The sequence below is a fragment of the Megalobrama amblycephala genome, linkage group LG15, assembly GCF_018812025.1.
Source record: "Megalobrama amblycephala isolate DHTTF-2021 linkage group LG15, ASM1881202v1, whole genome shotgun sequence".
In the NCBI taxonomy this organism is placed as follows: domain Eukaryota; kingdom Metazoa; phylum Chordata; class Actinopteri; order Cypriniformes; family Xenocyprididae; genus Megalobrama; species Megalobrama amblycephala.
Window position 1 is genome coordinate 35535987 of NC_063058.1, and position 15532 is coordinate 35551518.

General features: G+C 38.6%; 1 protein-coding gene across 1 annotated transcript in view; it reads left to right on the forward strand.

Moving 5' to 3' along the window:
• The first annotated feature begins 1487 nt into the window (after nt 1-1487).
• LOC125246778 (neuronal cell adhesion molecule-like) overlaps nt 1488-15532 on the forward strand; it is a 58272-nt gene continuing 44227 nt past the window's right edge. The window contains 1 exon segment of the mRNA XM_048157809.1: nt 1488-1915. The gene's annotated coding sequence lies outside the window, so the exon portion shown is untranslated.

Consider the following 15532-nt stretch of genomic DNA (forward strand, 5'->3'; position numbering starts at 1 on the left):
ATGACTGATGATGAAAGATGTTGAGGTGAATGTTTCACACTATCTGATCATTCATCTGTGATGAATCTAGTCACAACTAGAGGATGTTTGTCTGGATTAACCAGTCAGCTTCCAGCACCACAACATCCATTAGTTGATTTAATGAACGTGAGGGGGTCTGTTAGTAGATTAAAGTGAGGTGTGTGTGTGTGTGTGTGTTTCTGTCTTATTTTCCAAACATTCTTAAATCAAGATACATTTACTGAAGAAACAGAATGACTGAAGATCTTGATTCTTGTTTATGAAAATGAAGTGAGTTTGTGTTTAAAACACAGATATCTGCCAATGGAGTCATAAAAACTCTTCTGGAGTCACTGTGATTCTTCTCAGCACAAACTGTGTGGAAATGAATCACAGATCAGAGCTCGTTCAGAATCGATGAAGGTCAGTGTTGTCTGAACGTGTTTCTTCTTCATGTTCCACAGAAGAACGAGAGTCGTGCAGGTGTGGAGCGACATGAGGGCGAGTAAACGATGTCAGAGCTGTTAACTAACAACTAAAGATCAGTGATTCAGCTGTGTGTTCATTGTTAGAAGCCGATCACATGGATGTGACTATTGTGAGTCAAAGTTATAGCACCACCAACTGGCAGCTTTTGAAAATGCTTTTTTGTGAAAGGTTTCTTGATATCTTAATTACTGTTGCCATGGCAACACGTCAAACAGGTGTTTCTGAGGCTCGAAGCATGCTTCGAATGGCATGAAACTCGTTAGCCAGTAAACATGGGCAAAGCCTTAGAAATGAGGAGGGGCTCTACAGCGCCACCTTCTGACAAAGGTGGGGGGGGGAGTTTTACCTACAGTCACCAATCTCAGTTCACATATTGTTCTCATTAAGCTGGACAACTTTCTAATTTACAGTCATTAGCTCGAACCAACAGGAAATCAGATATTTTGGTCAACATGAAACAAAGACACTGAGGATGCTAAATTACAAACGATCTCGAACATTGTTGCCATGGCGAGGGACAGCCGCTGGGGTTTGGGCCCATCATCGCTGCTGGCAGCTATATTTGACATTTATCTCTTTAACAGACACTTCAGTAACACTTTCTATGAAGCACATGCTTATAATGAATAGCTCCATTTATACTTATTTATAAGTATTACTATTTTATAAACATATTTATAGACTTATTACTGCATTATAAGTGTAGTTACAATTATATTATTTTTATAATTACCTATAAGCCATGTATTACAGGTAATTACTGATGCTTTTGACACAAACATCACAATCAATAGCAGGGTTCAGGAATAAACTAGTGCTCAGTTTATCAGCGCTGAAGCTGAAGTGTGTGTGAAGATGAGATGCTATGATTGTTTTTTAAATGATAATATTTCGAAACATTTTGGTTCCTCAAAGAACTTCTCAGTGATCATCAGTTCTAAGAATCGTTTTATGTAAACAAAGTTTTGTTTGTGCAATGGAAAGATCCTCGAGCCTGTATGTCTGTGTGAATTCAGTTTGTTATGCGCTGAACTCTAGATATTCTGCTTCTCCTCATCAGGGCTGTGGTTCATTGATCTGTGCGGAGGGACTCGGTTCAGTGAACTCGTGAATCAGTGAATCAGTCTCTGATGGAGTGTTTACGGCTCTGTTCTCAGACGGGACGCCTGGCTGATCTCAAACTGAATTCTGGGAAATCTCCAGTGATGTTTTCCTGCATCCAGTGAGAAACCTCAAAACAAGCTCGTCAGCTCGGGCTGCTGGAGCACTGCGCGTCCCCGCGAGAGAACAGCGCGCACCCGCGATCCGCGGGCATACTGGAGATGAGCGCGCGGAGAGTCCAGTCAGTCGCAGCGCAGGACAGAGACAGTCACAGGACCGCAGACCAGAACCAGGACCAGGACCAGGACCGAGCAGGTTTCAGTAGGTCCAGTAACTGGTGTTTTATATCATATCTCTCGGTTTAATCGCGTGATTCAGGAGTTTTGCGCGCAGAAACGCGCAGCTGTCAAACGCTCGGGACTGTAGAAATGTGTTCAGAATTGCTCAATTCTCGTTTTTCTCATGATAATGAGGTAAATGACGTGAGATGTGTTATTTAATGAGGTAAATTATGTGAGATGTGTTATTTAATGAGGTAATATCCTCTCGAGTGCTGCAGATGTGACGATACTTCTCTTATTTCGGCTCATTTATGCGAGTTTATCTCGTTTATTAGTCAGTTTCACTGTCAGACTGTAATGAAATATAATTTCTGCGATACTCTGTCTGTGTTGTGTAGTGTTGTGTGATGTGGTGATGTTGTAGTAGTAGTTGTGATGTTGTGTTCAGGTGACGCGAGCAGGTGCGGCGCGGGAGCGCGCGCGGTTTGAATCAGATTATATCCGATTATTTTCATTTGTGACAGACTTTTTTCTCCAGATTTATGTGAAAGCCAACAATGTTATTTAAATTAGGGCCCGGGTCAGGATTTTTGTTTGTTTATAAGCTTAAAACTAAAGCGTTCCTTCAGTTTCAAGTTTTCTGTAACTTGTTTTACTAGTCAGAATCGAAGAAAACTAGTCCTATGAAAAAGCATATATATATATATATATATATAATTACCTTATATTAACACACCTATATAAATATATAGGCTATATATATGGGTCATTCAACAGAATTGGTTCAGTCAGAGTGGGAAAAAAAATATTTTTCCACAGAATTTGTATAATTGTATAATATCCAAGGAACACACATGGATGTAACTATTGTGAGTCAAAGTTATAGCACCACCAACTGGCAGCAGGAAGTGTGTCACTTTCAAAATGCTTTGAAATCCCCCTCTTAATTTTACCCAGTTTGCTTCAAACTTCATCAGAATAATGTCAAAACATGGCAGGTGTACCCTGTGAAAGGATTCTTGATATCTTAAATACTGTTGCCATGGCAACACATCAAACTTGGGTGTTTTTGAGGCTCATAGCATGCTTCAAATTGCATGAAACTCGTCGGCCAGTAGACATGGGTGAAGCCTTAGAAATGAGTGTGGAGGAGGGGCTCTACAGCGCCACCTTCTGACAAAAGTGGGGGGGAGGGGGTCACCAAACTCAGTACACATCTTGTTCTCATTAAGCCGGACAACTTTCTAATTTACAGTCATTAGCTCTGACCAACAGGAAGTAAGATATTTTGGTCAACATGAAACAAAGACACTGAGCATGCGAAATTACAAACGATCTCGAACATTGTTGCCATGGCGAGGGACAGCCGCTGGGGTTTGGGCCCATCATCATTCTCATATTGTATTTTCAGAAAGTTTTGGAATATTTTTCCTCTCCCCAAATTTGTCACTACCGAAACACAAGAATCAATAATTTAATAAGAAGGGTCACATTGACCTGTTAAGATTTTGTTTACATCTATCTTGGAAATATATATTTTGCTATTTTTAAAAAAGCTTTCACAGGTAAATCAATAACAATTACAACATTAACAATATTTCAAGTGTAATTTATGAGATTTGTTGTATTTTGAATCCAATCTTTCGTTGTAAAAGTCATAAAGTTTATCAAACTGATTTCAAAGTGAAGGATTCATTAGTTTGAATAAACATTGAACCAAACACTATAATAACATCTGAGTTGATCATTCAATATACTTTATTTTTGACAAAACATCCCATGTTTCGGTCGTGATGCACAGTTTCGGTAGTGACAGTAATGTGTTGGTAGTGACCGCATCACATGACACAATTTAACTCACATATTAAAACACTGATGTGCATAACTGTGCTAAAATTTAGTTTATTTCCCCCCAATAAATGATAATGTGTTCCCTTTTGTCACTACAAAAACAATGATGTCACTCATGATCAAAACATGTTTCGGTATTGACTTTTGAGCCGCGCAAAGATGATAATTACATGGTTATCTAGCACAGTTCTGAACAGTTGAACACACATAAACACTATATTTTATGGAATAACACCCCAAAAAAACAATGATGTCACAAACGGAACGTTTCGGTCGTGACTGTTTCGGTAGTGACAATTTTAGATATTTTTGATTTTCAGACTTCTGAACACATTTAACTCAGAATGATGATCTCTCTGCTGTGAGAGGAGGAACACAGGAATATTTCCTGATCAGAAATGTAGAAGTGTGTTAAAATCAGACAATGACTCAAACACACACTGTTTCTGTAGTGACATGAACATGAGGGACACACTTTTTACATAAAGTTTCATGATTTAAAAATAAAATATAAAATATTTTTTAACTTCTTTTTTTTTTTTTAAGAAAAATCAGAAATATATTTTTTCAAAAACAACAATGGAAAAAATGCAAAAAATATTTCAATATCATTTTCACCAGTTGAAGTTTAGGGGTCAGGGTTCGGGACAGACTCCTCCCAACTGAAAGTAACCAATAAATGATGATTTTATATATATTATTCTTACTGATATTTTAAATATTATTGTGTGATTCAGTAGATAATAGAAGGATCTTAGTAAACATCTGAAATTTGAATAATTAAATGCTTTATAACTGTGTTTTGGTTGTGGGACAGCAGATTGCACCAGTTCTGTAGAATGGACCATAAACACATTGTTTTCAAATGTCCAAATGGGGTCATGTTTAGCTAACTTCTGGGGATCCTCACACACACACACACACACACACACACACACACACTGCATTCCATTACTGGGTCACATCTCCCAATTAATACAATGCTAATGAGTGCGACGGTTCATTGTCTGCCGCGCCGGAGCTTTTCAATAGCAGCTCAACCGTCATGCCGACAGATCCCAGTCTTCCCGACAGTATTTGGGACAGCGGATGACTGGAGACTGTGTTTGCGGCGTTGGCAGAGCGAATATGTTTCATGATGAGCTCATTTCAGCTTCCCAGCGATCCATAACCGGCAGATGGGCCGCATTAGACGAGGCTCCGCAGACACGTGTGTGTGTGTGTGTGTGTGATGCTCATGGGAAAGAAGCGTGTCGTGGGAGGAGCGGCTGGACGTGAATGCCACTGTGGGCTGCTGAGGCATGCTGGGTATTCTGCATGAAGATGACAATAACTCTCTCACACTCGTGACGTCGTCACAGATTCCTCTCGTATGAATATAATCATCCGGAGGTGATCTCTTGCTCCGGCTCGGCCTGCTTCTGTCACTGTCTGAAGAAGATTCTTCCTCTCCTGATGGGTTTGAAGTCCAAAAATACCTGCACATGATGTCATCTGAGCCAAACACAGATATATTCAGCATTTTCATTACACTGAGTAAATATAAATGAGCTCTTGGTGTTTATAAATGAAATGATGTTCATATTCTCTGGGTGATCCTGATTAATGCATTTATTCCTGGTTTACATGATTTCTGACTCTGATTTGCATGCAATTATAATATCTCTTTCGGCATCTTTATAAGGCATATTAATATTTAAGAATGAGTTTGAGTTCCGCTCCTCCTGATTGGTCGGTGTCTGTTAGATCAGGTGATGTGTTTCCTGTGTTTATGTCAGGTTATGAGGATAATCTACAGGCAGCCGGTCCGTGTTGACACTATATCTTAATGTGTGTGTGTGTGTGTGAGATCTCTGAGGAGGGGGATGCGACGGACAAAGACGGTCTGTTTGGTGTGTGTGTGTGTGTGTGTCTTTATCTTCAGCAGTGTGTGGGGCTCCTTAAGTTCAGCAAGAAGCGGAGCTCTGGAATGTTGTGTTTAGGGCTTCCCAGCATGCTCCGCTGCACTCTGACTGACCTCTGAGTGACAGATGATTCAGGACAAATGACCAGTGCACTGATGATGTCGCTCTGTCCATCACCTCAGCAAACATGAGTGATAATCATTCACTGTCAATCATGTCAAGAAGAAATGTGAAGCATCAATTTCTTATTTTTCCCCTATTTTTTTGTTTTCATTAGTCAATTTATTTATTTTTAATGTTTATTTAAATATTTTTAATTTATTTATTAATGTAAATATTTTTATTTTTATTTATTTATTAATTTATTTTTACACAGTTTTTGGAGCCGGTTTGAAAGCCCGTCGTCTCTCAATCTACACGAACATCAGCATGTGCATCACTGTAAATGTGACTCTCGTGTTTATAGACTGAGAGACGAGTGGAATGATGTTCTGTGGTGATGTTCAGATAAAGTCGTGATGTAGTTCAGGCTGTGATGATCATAATAAATCTGCAAAACAACACAGAGACGCTCCCTTCAGCCTCTCCAAATCCTCCTCAAATTTGCATAATCTCAAGAGGCCCGACACACACACACACACACACAAAAAGAAAAAAATCAAGATGGCGCCTCTGTTTGTGTCTCCTACAGTACTTTAGTTGCTGTAGTTCTTCTTTTATACTTTTGACCGTGAGAGCGTACGATCATCTGACGCTCCTCGACTGAAGATGGAGCGCTGCTGCTGTACAGAGAGCTCGTGTCCATCTCCAGGGGTTAATAAACACCTTCTGAAGCGGAGCGATGAGTTTGTGCACGAAAAATATTCATATTTAAACAAGTTATGAAGTCAAATATGTAGCTTCCGCCAGATCACCTTCTGTGTTTAACGTTTGAAGAAAGTGTAAAACTCTCGCCGTTCTCAAAGCTTACACTACATCCTACACATTCCCTATCCAACTTACAGAACTTCATAACTTGTTTAAATATGGAGATTTTTTTACACAAACGCATCACTTCACTTCAGAAGGCCTTTATTAACCCTCTGGAGCCGTGCTACGTTGATGAATGATGGAGACACTTTCTTCAGCTCATACTCGTTGATCCCGTTCACTGCCATTATAAAGCTCGGATGCGTCAGGATATTTATTCATATTTCTCTGATTGTGTTTATCAGAAAGAAGCTAGTCAAATACACCTAGGATGGCTTGAGGGGCTGATCTTCATTTGAAAGTGAACTGATCCTTTAACCTGGACAGATGTTCCTCCAGAGCTGCTGTGAAACAGTCTCTAGTGTAGACTAGCGCTTTATAAATGAAGGTGACTTGATCATCATCAAACAAACTGCAGAAAATATTCTATAATTCTCCCTGTTGTTTGTGTTTTATGAGTGACGGTGTGTTTGTTGGTGAAGAATGACTTGATTTGAGACTAGATTTGGTAGTTTTACTGCATTCTGAATGTGAAATGAACTGCTGTGAAGATGAAAGATGGTTAGGAGAACTTTGTGAAGAGTTGAGAAGAAATGACCCAAATATTGACAAAAGTATATATATATATATATATATATATATATATATATATATATATATATATATATATATATATATATATATATATATATATTTAAAAAAAAAAAAGTCTTTCTGTGTCTCCTCTTAATAATCATAAATTCTGTGGAATGAAAAAAGAAGAGTTTTTAAACAAATGCCATTTTTAATTAGGTTCATTTATATGTATATCTCTCTTCATGATACATTGTTATGGATTTCAGAAATGCACATCTACAAATCACAGTTAGCTAATAATGTATTAATTTGAGATGGAAATGAATACATGTTTGTTCACTAATGATTAGGATATATAAGTGTAGCATTGATTCTAGCATTGGTGCAGATCTTTTTACACAGTTTTAATCTTAAATCATGGCAGGACTTGAAGATGCGGCATTATATTGTTTCTGAGAACGTTGAATCGGCTCATTTTAATCTGGAACTGAATGAACGTTTTTGGAAATGAATCAAAGGAAGAAGTCTCTAATCTAGAGAAACAGATGGGAAGGAAAATGACAGTCACGGCTGGTGATCAGGTCCACCGCAGCGCTCACTGTACGGTTCTTCATCGTCACATTAAAGATCCTCTTTCATCTCGGACTCTAAATCAAGCTCACCTGAAACAGCTCAAGGTCTTCAGGATTACTGGAGAAACACAGGCCGTGAGTTTGATCAGGAAAGAGGATCTTCAGAACCCCTGGTTTGATCCATCAAAGTCACTGCTGAATTTATAGTGTTGTCATGGCCAGCTATTGTCAGGATGGACCAAATCTCATTTGAAGACTTGTATTTACTCGATCCTTATAGTTAAGGGGTTTAGATGAGCATGAAGTGCAAGCTTTGAATCTGGATTCTGCTTTCAACAGTCAGACCTCAACTTAAAATATGAGTCCATATTCATCTATGCTCTCCAATTTCTGAATATAAATAAGGCTTTAGATCTCAGCACAGTACTGAAACAGCTCTTCTCAAAGTGTTAAATGACATTAATCTATCGGTCGACTCGCTCTGTCAGGGTATTAATCAGTCAGGTGTAGCTCTTGCTCCAGCTTCATGCAGTGTTTGACGTGGGTCTGTAGATCTCACAGCGTCTGTCTTCTGTTCGTAACGTGATCGGCTCGGGTTCCTCTCGTTCTGAACCGCAGGAAAACAAGAATAATATTGACTCGAGTACTGCGACATTTCTGTGGTCGCTTGTTATGTCTAACATAACTGAACATTAAACGCTGTCATGTAAATCTGTAGACGTGTGTGTTTCAGGGATTGTCCATTAGGCTGCTGCTGTTGTTGTTGTTTACATTAACGAGGCGTGAGCAGGAAGAGCGTTGAGAGTAATGCAGGTCTGATGGACAGATCGACTCTGTGGGGAAGATCTCAGATTACAGATGGAAGGAGAGAAGCACAGCGGAGAGAAAACACCTCGAGTTTATTGCTGTGTGTGTGTGTGAGAGAGAGTGTGTGTGTGTGTGTATGTGTGTGTGTGTGTGAACAGCGAGGGGTGTTTAATCCAGACACTGTGACAGCTTGGCTCTCTCCTGCTTTCACTGCTGCACTGAGACCAATCAGCCTTTATTCACGTCCAGAGGAATCATGGGAAACTTCCCGTCACACCAACTGGAGCTGATCTGAGGACAGTTTTGCTCAGATTTCATAGAAAATACATCACACTGCAAAAAAAGATGTGAATCAGGAGTCAAGCTCATCTCTGATATACTGAAGGATCCAAACTGCACACTGAACACTGAATTCAAAAGGAAGACTCAGTATTTCTGTCTTGTTTTCCAGATATCTGTGCTGGAAAACAGCAAATATCTGCCAGTGGAGTCAGAAAAATAATCTTGTCTTACTTTTGAATTCAGTTTATTATTCTGACTCCATTGGCAGATGTTTGTTCTTGTTTTATTTCACTTTCAGTCGTTTCTCTTCTCCAGTAAATGCATCTTGATGTTCATACAGAAACCCTGAGGAAGGACATGATGTTTTGTCCCGTCTGAAGCCGTAATGTCCCGTCGGTGGGTAACAATGCCGGTCTTGTTTTGCTGTTCATTGCTGGTTGGATCATAATCTCCCTCCTCTAATCTTCGTCTGGGCTTGGAAATGCTTATAAGAGATTGAGGTCAAAAACCCATTAAAATCAGCACATTAGAGCTGAATCAAATGAAAAACCCTCCACTCATCAGTCAGGAGGTCACGTGACTCAGGGATTCGAATGGGCCAATCACAGGAGGCCTGAGGACAATAGGTATTAGTGCTGTTTTTCAGGAGCCTAATTCAGTCTGTCAGCTGTGACTCGCTCAGATTCACACTGATCCGGGATCAGCGGCACAAACACGACCTGTGCCATGCTACACCAGCAGCACAGCTCTCAGATCTGTGTTCTAACTGTATTTATACCTTAATATGAACGGTTATTCTTTATGAAACAGAATGTGTGTGGATTAGAAACAAAACACAAGCAATGATCCTCAAATCCTCTTCTTCTATTCCTTAGTGATTCATAGATGAAGTAATTGATGATTTGTTATAACAGAATAGGTTCAAATATTCAGTCAAAGCTGAAGATTTCTCTTGTTCTTCAATATTATTAGATCTTCAGATGGATCAATAAGACATGAATCTTGTGTAACTGGATTTCCTTCAGCGTCTCTGAGTGTCAAACTCACTCCTGATCTCCAGAGGCGCTCGAGTGAGTCGCGACTGACGCAAGAGCCTCCTTGTTAGAGGGCCTGTCTCCCATGCCAGGGACCCGGGTTCGAGTCCCGCTCAGAGCAGGCGGTTCAGACAGGGGTTACGTGAGCATCTCTGTCTGAGTACATATATCTGCTGCTGATCTCGAATACGCTTCAAACCGTGAGCAGGAATCATCTTGTTCTGTGTAATTAATCAGGATGGCACTCGAAGCAACTCCTCCAGCTCTCCTTACACTGTTTATCACAGATTCTCACTGTCTCAGACGTTAATTCATGTGCAAGTCTTGAGGTGACAGATCAGAATTAATGTTTAGATGTTTGTGCTGGAAAACAACAGAAATACCGAATGTTTTGCAGTGGAAGTGTCTTCTCTCGTGAGTCGTTTGAGCTGTCGTGTTGCTGAAGTCTTGTCATCTCGCTGTGATCTGCGGCTTGGCAGAAGCTCTGAACATCTTCAGCTAATAGTGAAAGTCTCTTTGTGACCGCAGAGAGTAATGTGTGTTTGGCCTCGCATTTAATCTGTGATTGAACCAAAGCAGGACCTCTGATGGATTTAAGAGACACAAACGGAGTCAGATTCATGAAGTCGATCACAGTAAACACAGACGGAGAGGAGTGGAGCATCGTGAGCACATTATCAGCTTTTATTGGAGAGTCTGTTCGCTCCATATGGATGCTGGGAAACGGGAGGCTTACAGATGTGATCTCAGACAGCTGGAGAAATGAACAATGCCACAGACGCAGGGAGATTAGGACCATGATCCTCTGCTCTGACATTCAGCCCTCTTAACCCGGTTTAAACCCGTCTTGAGCAGACCTGTTCAGAAACGCTGGAGGAGGATGTAACGCTGACATTTAGTTTAGTTTAGTTTAGTTTAGTTAGTTTAGTTTAGTTAGCTGCTCCATTGGGTCTAATAAATAAACTGGCAACAATTAAAAAACAAATAGGTTTACAAATGTGAAAAATGTGGTGATGGTGGGGGGGGGGAAATTTCAGAAAATTCATTTTCTAAATTTTATCTTCAGAAAATGAGATTGTTTTCAAACAAATGTGATTTAAAAAAAAAAAAAAAAAAAATTCAGAAGAAAATGTGATATATACTGTATATAGACCTATATTTTAAGTTATTTACTGTAGTTTCTGTAGAAAATGAGATATATGGTATTTTATGTTATTTTAAAATGGTGTGGTATGGTCATTTAATGTTGTTAATTTATTTTGTACATTTTCTTGAAGAAAATGTGATTTTTTTCATGTTTTCTGACAAAAATCATATATATATATATTCAATTTTATAGATTCTGAAGAAAATTAGATTTTTTTAAATTTAGTTTCCCAAGAAAAGTGATATTTTTAATTCATTTTTAATTGTTTTTTAACATATTTATGAAGTGTAAAATATAATTTAATTTAAACATTTTTCTGAATAATATATATATATATAATTTATTTATTATTTATTTATTTATTCCTAAAGAATTTATATATAATTAATATTTTTAATATTCTAAAGAATATTATTCTTTAGCATTATCATTTTCTGAAGAATATATATATATTATATATATTATTTTATTTATTTACTTATTCCTGAAGAAGATTATTTAAACATTATTTAAAAATGTTTTCTGAAGAAAATGTGATATTAATTTTATATATATATATATATAATTTTCTTTTTCAGAAATCTGTAAAAAAAAATCTATACAATTAAATATATATTTCTGGAAAAAGAATATATATTTCTGAATTTATTCAGAATATTTCATAAATATATAAAAGTTATATACATAATATATACATAATATATTTTTTCTTAAGATTTTTTTCTTTTTCCATTTTCTGAAGATGTAAGCTTGACTTCCACATGATCGTGTGTGTGTGTGTGTGTGATTGTCAGAGCGTTGCTGTGTCTCTTAACACATTGCCATGTGGTTGCTAAGGTGTGTGGGTGGTTGCTAGGTGGGTTAGTGCTGGCACTGCATGCTCAAATCTCTGCTTATCCTTTACAAACTCGAGCACCGGTGGAGTAGTTTAATCAGCGCTTGTTCACTAATTGTACGTTTCCTCATTAATGCCGAGGGATTCCCTTCGGCTCTGAGTTTTCCTGCTTTAATGTCTTCTCCTGGGAATCTCCATAGGGGTCTGCAGGAGGACTGATCCGGATACTAGAGATCCAATTTGCTATTGTGCAGCGGGTGAAAGGCAGCGTCCGCACACACCCCTCTCGCAGGAACCGGAGACGGCGGGTTTTGTTAACCTGAAACGTGAGCTCTGCTCCGAGCTTCCGCCCCTCTTTAATTTCCACTGGTTTCATTGGGATGTGGTGGGAGTCGCTCCCGTGTTTGTGTGAGTTCATCTGGGCTGGTTAGTGGAATTGAATGGGCCCGGCTGTGATTGGATTCTCCATGGTGGAATAAAATCCAATTACACGTGCGGCGCCTGCGGTCAGAGCGGCTGGATTATGATTCTGCGAGAGACTGATAAACACACACACACACACACAGCTGGTGGAAAGGGTTCAGTGGTAACACACCTGAAACACTCACACTGAAGGGTCAGATGTGTGTGAGGTCAGGACTGTTAGTGTGTTTCAGCACCAGCGCTGAGGATCCTCTGAAACACTGGTGACATTAGCATGACAATCAAGAGGCTCCTGAAGTCAAGCGATTCATGTGTCTGTAAATCTGGCTTGTTTTACAGCTTTTGCACTCCAGTGCGTCAGATGAAAGCGAAGCTGGTTTAGTTTATGGTGTCGCTCTGTCAGTGAAGAACAGAGGAATGATGGAGTGTGTCCCTCGCCGCTCGCCGTACACACACACGCTGGGCCGCTGTTGTTCCTCTGACAGTGAAATATGTGTCTCACATTGATGATGTCAGCGTGTCAGGAGTGTGTGTGTGTGTGTGTGTGTGTGTGTGTGTGTGTGTGTGTGTTGCCATGGTGATCTTTGCTGAAGCAGTGAAATCACTGACAGATGTGAATGAATGCAGATAAACACACACCAGTGCTGATTAAAGCAGCGGATTTCAATCTTTTAGTTACACAAACTCCCAGATTTGATCATCCTGGTAAATGTTTCCTTGCAAATTTAAAAGGCAGCTATATATATCTAATTAATACTGTGAAAAATTCATATTATTAATATGTAAAATATTTCATTTCTTTTACATCACATCATTGTGTTTTTTTACTCACTGTAAATCTTATTTTTGGTTTAAATTGAAAAAGTAAGTTTCCTGGTTTCCTTAACATTTTGAGTTCATTGAAATGAAAAATTTGAGTTAATACAATGAAGGCGATTAGTTTAATAAACAGAAACTCAAAATATTATGTTAGCTGAACCACATTAATTATCTAAGTTGATTTGACAAAAGAAAAAATGTTATAAGAAATCATGAAAATAATTTTGTACAGTATAGTAGTGTACTGTTAGATGTAAGCATTTTATTCATTTATTTTTAATCAGAATCATGTATTAATTTATTATTAATTTATTTAATCCAAATATTTAATTTAATTTAATTGTTTTTTATTTTAATTAATGTATTTAGTCTTTATATTTAGCTGCTTTTCATATTTTTATTTATTTAAATATTTTATTTAAGTTCCATTTATTTAGTTTTATCAATTTTATTTAAATCAAATTATAAATATACAAATAATAAATTTTTTTACATTTTACTCAAATTATTTGTGTAGTTAGTTATTTTTATTTCTTTAATTAATTTTAATACTTTTTTAATCTAATATTGTTTGTTATATTTAAAATAATATATATTAATTTATCATTTATTCATTTAAATCTAGTGTTTTTATTGATGTATTTATTTATTTCATTTATTTAATTTAAATATATTTTTATCTAACGTATTATTTTATAATTTATTTATTTAAATAAAATTGTAATTAATTGTTATTTATTTTTTATTATTTTTTAATTTTTTTATCTAATTAATGAATTAATGAATTAAGTTTATTCTTATTTTTATTTATTTATTTGTAAATGTTTTACACTGCTGTTTTCTAAACTTTTCCCCGGACCCGTTTGAAACACCTGGCTGAAACAGCTGCAGTTCCACTAATGAAATATATTAGTTAGGAATTACTTTGAAACAATTTTCTCTCAGAAATTGCTAGTAAATGTCACAGTGCTCAATAACGTTGTGTTTATTATAAGGTCTATGATCTGTGTGCTTCAGTTCATCACTGAGATGTGTTTCAGACCTCCGTTAGATGATGAAGATGATGAAGATGAGTTTATCAGTATAACACAGACGTCAGCGACAGCATGAGGAATATATTTAATTCACCGAGAGCTTTGATTGGTGTTCATATTTCATAAACGTGACTTTAACTCTTCCAGCACTGTTGAGCTGGTCATCTGAGCAGCAGAAGCTGTTAAACGGCCTCCATCAGAGCAGCTGTACGACCTTCATCTTCTCTGAAGCTCTTCATTATCCACTTAAACCAACGACTCCGGCTTGACCTCCTGCACCTGAGTCGCTGCGATCCAGACGGACTCGTGGGAGCGCCGCTGACAGTGATGTGAAGGATTCTTGGCGTTGGGAGCGTAAATGGAGGCATTGTGGACTCTCAGCGAGTGCGAGCAGTGCCGCGGGCCGCCGTCCAGACGCCCGTAACGCTGACCGGCCCGCTGGGATCTGAGTCTCGCTCCATTGTTGAGAAGAGAGAATGTGGGGTCCGTCCGGTCAGGGGTCGACGGACCTCCTCCTGCTCATGTCACGGTCAATGTCTCGCCTTCAATGGCACAATGCATTTCTACCGTGCCATAAAGCAGACACTGAAGCCAGCCGTGACAAAAGAGGGAACATGACGGGCGTTATCATGAGAAAAGAGCCCTGACGCTGTGTGGGCCGCATTGTACTTCCTGTCCTGCTCTGATTGGTGGAGTCTGACAGGCGTTGAGATGATTGGTCGAGCTGGACGAGAAAGAGGAAGCAGATTCTTGGCTTTTATTCACACGAGAGCCGAGGAACATTCCTGATTCGTTCTGATAGACGTCCAATGCTGGAATGTTTCACCACATAAACACATGCTACAACAAACTGGACTGTGTTTCTATCCTGAATCCTGAATCCTGAATCCCTGCCGGTCACAGACTCCCGATGTCTTAAACAAACACTCGTCCACTCAATCAATCCGGCTGACAGGGTGAACGGCTCTCCACTCGATGTGTGTTTGCCTACTTCATTTACGCTGTGTTCAGGAGTAAACGGCTCTTGAGCTTAGTCTGATTAGTCTGTGTTGATCCAACTAATCTGATCATTAACGAGTGAAGGAGTCTGAACGAGTCCACTTCAGCTTCTTATGACCGCGTTTCCCATGATTCTGTGTGCTTGAGATGGGCTAGTACTGTTTCATATCACTCAGTTGGTCATTTTTAATGGATCAATCCAACTAAATTACTCGATGAAGCACAGGAGTCATCAATCGGAATCATGGACTGAATCACTGAATCACCTCAGATGACTCATTGAACCAGCTCAGGTGACTTACTTGCTCTTACTTGCTCACTGAATCTACTCAGATGACTCATTGGATCAGTTCAAAAGACTCACTCATTCACTGTATCAGCTCAGTTGACTCATTACACTAGTTTGGAT